General features: G+C 35.0%; 1 long non-coding RNA gene across 1 annotated transcript; it reads left to right on the forward strand.

Moving 5' to 3' along the window:
- Window positions 1–6,958: 6,958 nt before the first annotated feature.
- Window positions 6,959–7,679, forward strand: LOC135782830 (uncharacterized). Its single transcript, XR_010545502.2, has 3 exons — window positions 6,959–7,002; window positions 7,093–7,243; window positions 7,402–7,679. It is a non-coding gene; the product is annotated as an uncharacterized lncRNA (long non-coding RNA).
- Window positions 7,680–7,973: the final 294 nt, after the last annotated feature.

A 7,973-nucleotide genomic window follows, 5' to 3' on the forward strand; every position in this document is an offset into this window, starting at 1 on the left:
AATGTGCTTGCTTGCTTGCTTTATATGTTTCAGTGCGTTTTACATGACTAATGAGTGAAAAGGTACAATAATGCTGCTTTCTTAGTGTGTAGTAATGATGTCTATGTGTTTATGCATTTACTCTATAATAATATTGTATATGATCCTGTCTGGGAAATCTAAGTCTCATAATCTACAGTACGTTAATTTTTAATGTTTGACATGACCTTGCGCAGTCAATATTAAAGATATCAAGGATATATTTTTTTAGAGAATGTTATTTACATTATGTTAGATGATTTTATGTAAAAAACAAGAAATCACAAAAAATGACTTTAGTTGGGCTTGGATAAGGTTATGTAGTCCTCAAGACCAGCTAGATGATTATGATAATGGTTTTGCATGTAACTGATATCAGTTCTTCTTAATCTAAACTTCTGTTTATTGCTTCTTTTATACTTTATGTGTTCCTGTAATGGGTAAAGCACTGACATAGCAAAGGTCATAGGTTTGATTCTCAGGAAACACACACATACTGATAAAATGTCCTGTAAAGATTAAATGCACTCTGTCACTTTGCCAAATGCATTAATGTAACTGTACAAGGAATATCACACAGACAAATGTGGACAATGTAAATAGTTTTTTCACAGGTACGTGTGAAAAAGCTCCAAACGGGATTCAGGCCTCACCATAGCACAGAGACAGTACTGCTAGGAGTTACAAATGACCTCCTATTAACAGACAATTGTGGTGCAATCTCAATTCTTATATTACTGGACCTTATGTAACTGTCCGCTATCACTTTCTTTATGTAAATCTCAGATTAAATATGGCGTACCGCAGGGATCAGTTCTAGGTCCTATCCTGTTATCATTATATATGTTACCTCTAGGAGACATTATCAGGAAACAACATCTTTTTTTACTGCTAGATGATGCCACATCTCCTTACATCCTAGCGAAACCCACCAGTTTTCTAAGATAACAGACTGTATTAGCAATATCAGTAACTGGATGGCAAATAACTTCCTTATGCTAAACTTCAATAAGACAGAGACAGTTATTATTGAACCGAAACGATCCAAACAAAATATGTCAGATTACAATTGCTCATAGACGGCTGGTAGACATATATCCAACGTCTGCCACACAGCATTCTTCCATCTTAGAAATATCTAACAAATATGCCATATGCTGTCTGCATCAGATGCAGAGAAGCTTATCCACGCTTTTATGACCTCAAGAATAGACCATTGTAACTCGTTACTCAGGGGGTGTCACGCAAATCAGGTAAACAAGCTTCAGCTGATTCAAAACGCTGCTGTAAGAGTGCTTACTCAAACTAAGAAGTATGATCACACAGTTTTGGCATCTTTACACTGGCTACCAGTTAAATATCACATACATTTTAAAATATTCCTAATCACATATAAAGCCTTAAATGGCCTAGCACCCTTGTATCTTCTAGAATTACTATCAGAATACAATCCATCGCGCACACTGCGGTCACAAGATTCTGGTCACTTAATTGTTGTTAGAATATCAAAGGGTCTAAGGTGGTAGATCATTTTTCTACTTAACGCCTAAGCTCTGGAATGATTTACTCAATGTTCGAAAATCTGACACAGTTGATCAATTTAAATCTAAACTAAAGACATTTCACTTTAACAAAGCATTCACATAACTTGTCTTGTAAATATGCTTATGTCGCAATAGTTTGCTTGTCCAGAACAAAGCGTTCCCATAATTTGTGTGGTAAATCTACTTATGTCGCAATAATTAGCTTGTCTATATAATAAAATTGTATTGAATTTAATTGAATAGTAGGTAAACTCTTAACATCATCAGTATATGTGCGTGTGCATATATAGTAAACCCTGTCAGTCTGTCTGCACATATCATGCAGTGTTCAAAAATTAATTACATTTTTGACTCTTTGACTGTCACTTTGGTATGAAGAGATTCCTATAAGACACATGACAGTGTGGGTGGACAAGCACACGTTCTGCACATGGGCACAGCTACTGTGTCTAATATAGTTTTTGTGTTTGAGATTTCTCTGACACACTCTCACATGTGAATGCAAAAAATGTGAAATGTGTAGCTTCTTTGTCATTGGATACACCAAACGAAATACAAAAGTAATGTTTATCAAACACTTCCCCATTCTGCATGGTCAGACATACAGATACGATTTTAACAAACAAATATACATACTGTATGTACAAAAATATAACACAAATGTACCTTGGATATTTTTTATAATACCATAGTACTTTTAGAATGATGTGTGCATAAGAATATGCATATGTTGCAAAAAAATAGTCAAAATAGTCACATGGGCAATACCCTTTTAAAAGGTCCTAATGTGTACCATTAGGTACAGATGCCTACATTTGGTACCAAAATGTTCCTTATGAGATACTAATAGGTACATCTGATGTAGGTGAGAGGAGGGGCGAAAGTCTTTTTCAGAAAAATGTAATTTTAAAAGATAATGATTTAGACAGAGATATTGTGCTACACTTGTTTTTAGTAAATATACATGACTATGACCTTGTTAATATGTAACTGCAAACATATTTTGTTGTTTATCTTTGCGAAAACTAATGAAATTACATTTTCATTTTATAATTAAATTAATTCAAATTAGACTAATATACATTTTCAACATAATGCAACAGTATTAGCAGTGGGACAAAAGTGTGACAGGAACTTTTAACATTTAAACCCAATTTACTTTTATTTTGAAAAAACCCTGAGAAGTCAAACTTCTGTGTTACAGCACTAAATAACCTGTAGATTGATCAGTACTGTAACACATGAAACCAGAAACACAATGCATTATAAGAAAAAAATGACAGCTTTAGGAATTTACTTATCATGGAAAACTGCTTTCCAGACCTAGACCCGCCAACCGGTGACTTCACTTATGTTTGCCTAGTGTCTCTGGTCAAATTTTGACTTCTGTACAAAAATTCAATAATATTTTATGATTTTTATATAACACAAAGATGAACTGAAGGATAAAGATATTGTCCAAGCAAAAAGTTGATTCTTGTAAAGCAGTAAACATTCTTAAACGTGCCTCTTCTGATGTACTTCACATTTGGCTGTTGAGAGGCCCGTAAAAGACCATCGTCTATCAAATACACTCAAACCCATCGCCACGCGCTCTTTAACTTATTCATACACGCTCTGTCAGTTCAGGCATTTATATTGCAGTTGGAGTTCAATATATGTCCGTCTCACGCATGAAAACACAGCAACACCGGTTTCAGTAAATGTCCAGTTTTAGAATTTCAATAAACCTTCTTGTATTTGTTACTGCCTGGGTTAACAGTCAACAAACGCTGACAAAATGTTATTGCTTTTCCAACATCACACTGTCAGAAAAAATGTCAATTCCAAGATGTCACCTTTAAAAAGGTCTCAACGTGTAGGGATTTAGATATAGGGAAATACAGTGTACATTTCTTACAAATAACTGTTAAAACTTTGTATTTATACTTCATATCATATCTCATATTTTGAGCTCAGAACAAATGAATCAAAATGAAAATTATTATAAACTAAAATTAATCTACATACACAAGATCGGATAGAATTTAGTTGTGTTGCTCATATTTTCGTTCAGTTGTCCAAACATGCTTTAGTACAACACACACACATAAGCTGGTGTACATTATATCACAGGATGATGCTTTGACCTTTTGAAATGCAGTTAAAGGGCATTAGCTACAGTACGTAACTAACTGTGAGAACCCCAGCAGTGGACAAGGTGACATTTAAGGTCTGACAGTGAAGTGGATGCAAAGCAGGTGGCAAGTGATAACGTGGAGAGCCGTTGTCATTCTGCATCTGAAGGAAGTGTGGGAGATTTCCATGGGAATGAGGGAAATTTGACTGCAGAGTTCAGTTGTGTTTTTAGGTGGTTTTCCCTGCGGCTCACGGATGGGTGTTATGATTTCCAAAACGAAAGTGAAAGAAGTTGTATTTGTGTTTACTCCAAGCAACACTGCAGCCCCACCTTATTTCTATCTACCTGTTCATTTACTGTAAAGAAACATCTACAAATTCCTACCTTAGGGTTAGGGTTAAGCAATCATCTCTGATTCAAACCATTTTATTCAGTTAAATCAAGTGTTTATTTGTTATTATGTAACGCACAGATCACACAATGTCCCTACCAAATGATAATATCTTGTCTATGTAAATCATACGCACTAAATTCTCCTGTGTTGTTTTTAATGCTGGGTAAATATTGGACAGATCACATGATGTGTTAATAAATAAACCTATGGTGGTTTGTTTCAGTGAATTGGCTGATAGTTTCAACTCATGGTTGGGTCAACAACAACCCAGCAAAGGGTTAATAACCCAACATGTGTTCTGTCCATATTTACCCAGTATTGAGTTAAAAATAACCCAGTGGAATTAAGAGTGTAGTTTTGTCCTTACAAGCACTGACTACAACAAGCAACAGATTTTTTTTTCCAGTTGTTTGGTTTCTATTTGTGATATTCCATGCTGTAATATGACATGTTATTGGTCCTAAATCCTGCTACACAGTATATTAAACATCTGATGTATTCAGTGGGTGTTGTTTGTGCTGTATCATGGTGTATTTTTACTTTCAGTGCAGAGAAATTGGAAACTTTGGAAATGTTGTGCTGTGTCTTCTTGGGCGTGTAATATGGTGTTTACAGGGCCCAAAAATACTTATGATGACTTTCATCGTGCAGAACTATGATAAACACTGACACAGAGTATAAATACAAAAATGTATTTTTAACATTTTCTTTAAACTGAAAAAAAATCATTTGCTGGTTCAATTATTTTAAAGTAAGTTTTTAAAAGCTAATATTTTAAAATCAACTCAAAATTGTAAGGCAATTCAGGCCTAACAATTTTAAGTTCATTTGACTTAAAAATAAATTGAAATAACACAACTGTTTTTCAATATTTTACCATGTTTTTACCTCATTTTAGATTCATTAATACATGCCTATCTTTTTTTCAATGCGTGCATATTTAATCTTTGTACAGCGATTCTTGAATGTGTTAGCCCCATTCATTCCTATCCTATGGCTCCAAACAAAAGTTTTATTTTGTGCCACTATACTTACTCATGTAACTACTCATGTAACAGTCTTTAAATAGGGAAAACATGGAAGTGGCTTCTAAATTCATCCCTGTTTGGATCCTAAGGAATGAATGGGGCTAGGCTAAATGCTAATACATTCACGAGGCGTTGTACAAAGATTAAGGGCCCTATTTTAACGTTCTAAGCGCCTCATCGAAAGCGCATGGCGCACGGTCTAAATGGGCGTGTCCGATGCCAGTTTTGCTAATTTAACAACGGGAAAAATGGTTTGTGCGCCGAGTGCACGGTCGAAAAGGGTTGTACATATTTTCCTAATGAGTAATGGGTGTGTTTTGGGTGTAACGTGCAATAAACCAATGAGAGCCTTATCTCTCATTCCCTTTAAAAACCAGTTGCGCTGGCGCTGTGCGTAATCCCTATTTAGATGACAGACCTCGTAAACTGAAAAACTAAGCGGAGGAAGAAGACCACCAGTTTAAGAATAATGTAAAAAATGTGTTGTTTTCATTTTTATTTAAAATTTTTTAATTAAAACCCTTAAAAGCTTTTTTCTTTCAAGTAGAAAAAAGCAGGCTTTGAATTGCTGTAAATGTATTGATATCCTACATAATCAATGTAATCTCATAAAATAATTAGAAATAAGAAAAGGTTTGTACTCTAAAAATAATACAAACAAGAGATAAAGGATTTACAAACGTGCAGAGAGCCGACGCGTTTCAGCACTAGTGCACCGTCATGGGATTTTTTACAAAGCATTACTTAAAATGTTTCTCATCTCACCATATCCACAGGTACAGAGTCATCATATACAATAAATCCGTAAAATAGCATTTAAAAATATTTAAAAACAGATGCATTTGTTTAAAGCAAAGCATTTATTTACTTACCAGGCTGCAGGTGAAGCTGCTCTTTGTGCCTTCTAACGTCTCATAATCGGTCCTCATTTATGTCCAAGAGACTCAATAATAATCTTTTACATTCAATCCTTTAATCTTTTATATTTAAAAGCATTTTTGTGCTGCTGCGCATTCATGTATGTGATAAGCAAACCCGCGTTGTCGTCCTGTTTATAGGCGCATATTACTAATGTGCTCTTTAAATAACAAAAAACACTATTGCGTAGTTTATTTTAGTTGCCTCAAAATAGCAACGCGCCAACAATGCGCCTGAACACACCTCGTTTTCAGACCAGAACGCCCATGGGCGCAAAAGGGGGCGCAAATGCATTTGCTATTTAAACAACGTGGCGATAAACGTGAAAATGATAATTGCACAGGGTGGAAACTAGCAAAAGACACTTCCGTCATGCATTGCGCTGCATTGCATCGGGTGTAAGATAGGTATTAATTAGTCTAAGTTGAGGTAAGAACATAGTAAAATATTAATAAACGGTGGTGTTTTCCTTTAAGGCAACTAGTTAACTTACTTTTATAAGTTGAACAAACAATTGGTCAGTCTTCACACTTTTATGCTAAGTGAATATAAAAGTATGAAAGAAACATCATCAGACAGTAGCTTTATATATGCATGTATATATAAATATTATCATCGTGTTTTATTATATATTATCATCCAAATGCATTGTGATTAAATAAGTAGAAGTTTAATGTGTTACAATAAACTATCAGTAAGTACTTTCAATAGTGCACAATAAAACGCTAGTGAAGTGACATATTTGTTGTACAGCAGGTGACATTTATTGTAAAGCAACAATAAATACACAATTCAATGGAAAGAAATGTGAGGCGCAATATAATAGCAATAATCGGTACGTAAATAAAGTGTGATATTGTAATAAGGTGCCAGGTCATGGGATGTTTAACAGCCTGGTGTCATGCTCATCTCTACCAGTAAACTGGCACTTCTATCCAAAATGCTGGAGGTGTTAGATGTTAACCTGATGCCATCTGACAGGTTCACACCTTTGATCTTGCTCTCACAGGTATTTTCCTTGTTCTTTACACAGGCTCAAAAGAATTTCTCATGTTTCTACTTGATTCACAGGAACAAAGCGGCAGGATGAATGCATTTAAATAGCTAGATGTTAAGCTCATGAACAATGTTTACTACCAAGTTTCTTCGATGAGAAGATTACGCTTGCCTCTTGAGAACAGACTGATGTCATGGGAAAACAAAATAAGCAACCACACCTACGGTACGGTTGATAATGTGATGTTATGACTGTATAGAATTTCTTGTACTTTGTAAAGAATTCATGAAGATTTTACGATAATGACATTTTTAAAAGAAAGGGAAACATGCACACTATTAAAGTGTTTGAACTAACTTGCAACCTTACTCTTAACTTTATAGAAATAAATGCTGTGTCAAATTGTGTGGCTTGTTTAGAAGAAGACTTTGGATTTATTTCTAAGAGACTGGACTTATGTGAAGACAAAAAGGTGACGATCCATTATAGCAATCATACAGGACATCTTAGTAACCAGATTTTTAACACTGTCTGTATAACTGTATAGTAAAACACCCTAGAAACTACTTACAATGTGTTTTAAAGGGGACATATCATGAAAATCTGACTTTTCCATGTTTAAGTGCTACAGTTGGGTCCCCAGTGCTTCTATCAACCTAGAAAATGTGAATGAGAAAAACCCAGTAACTTAGTTTTGGTAAACCATTCTCTGCAAGCATGTGAAAAAAATGTCATTGAAAGTTGTCTCCCCTCGTGATGTCAGAAGGGGATAATTCCGCCCCATAATCTGCACTATCCAACCACTGCACTCCCATTTAGTGCACAGATCAGCTCATTTGCATTTAAAAGACACACCCAAAAACGGCACATTTTTGCTCACACCTACAAAGTGGAAATGTTAACATGTTACAATAATTATCTGTGGGGTATTTTGAGCTAAAACTTCACATTCGTA

Source organism: Paramisgurnus dabryanus, chromosome 15 (assembly GCF_030506205.2).
Source record: "Paramisgurnus dabryanus chromosome 15, PD_genome_1.1, whole genome shotgun sequence".
Lineage (NCBI taxonomy): Eukaryota > Metazoa > Chordata > Actinopteri > Cypriniformes > Cobitidae > Paramisgurnus > Paramisgurnus dabryanus.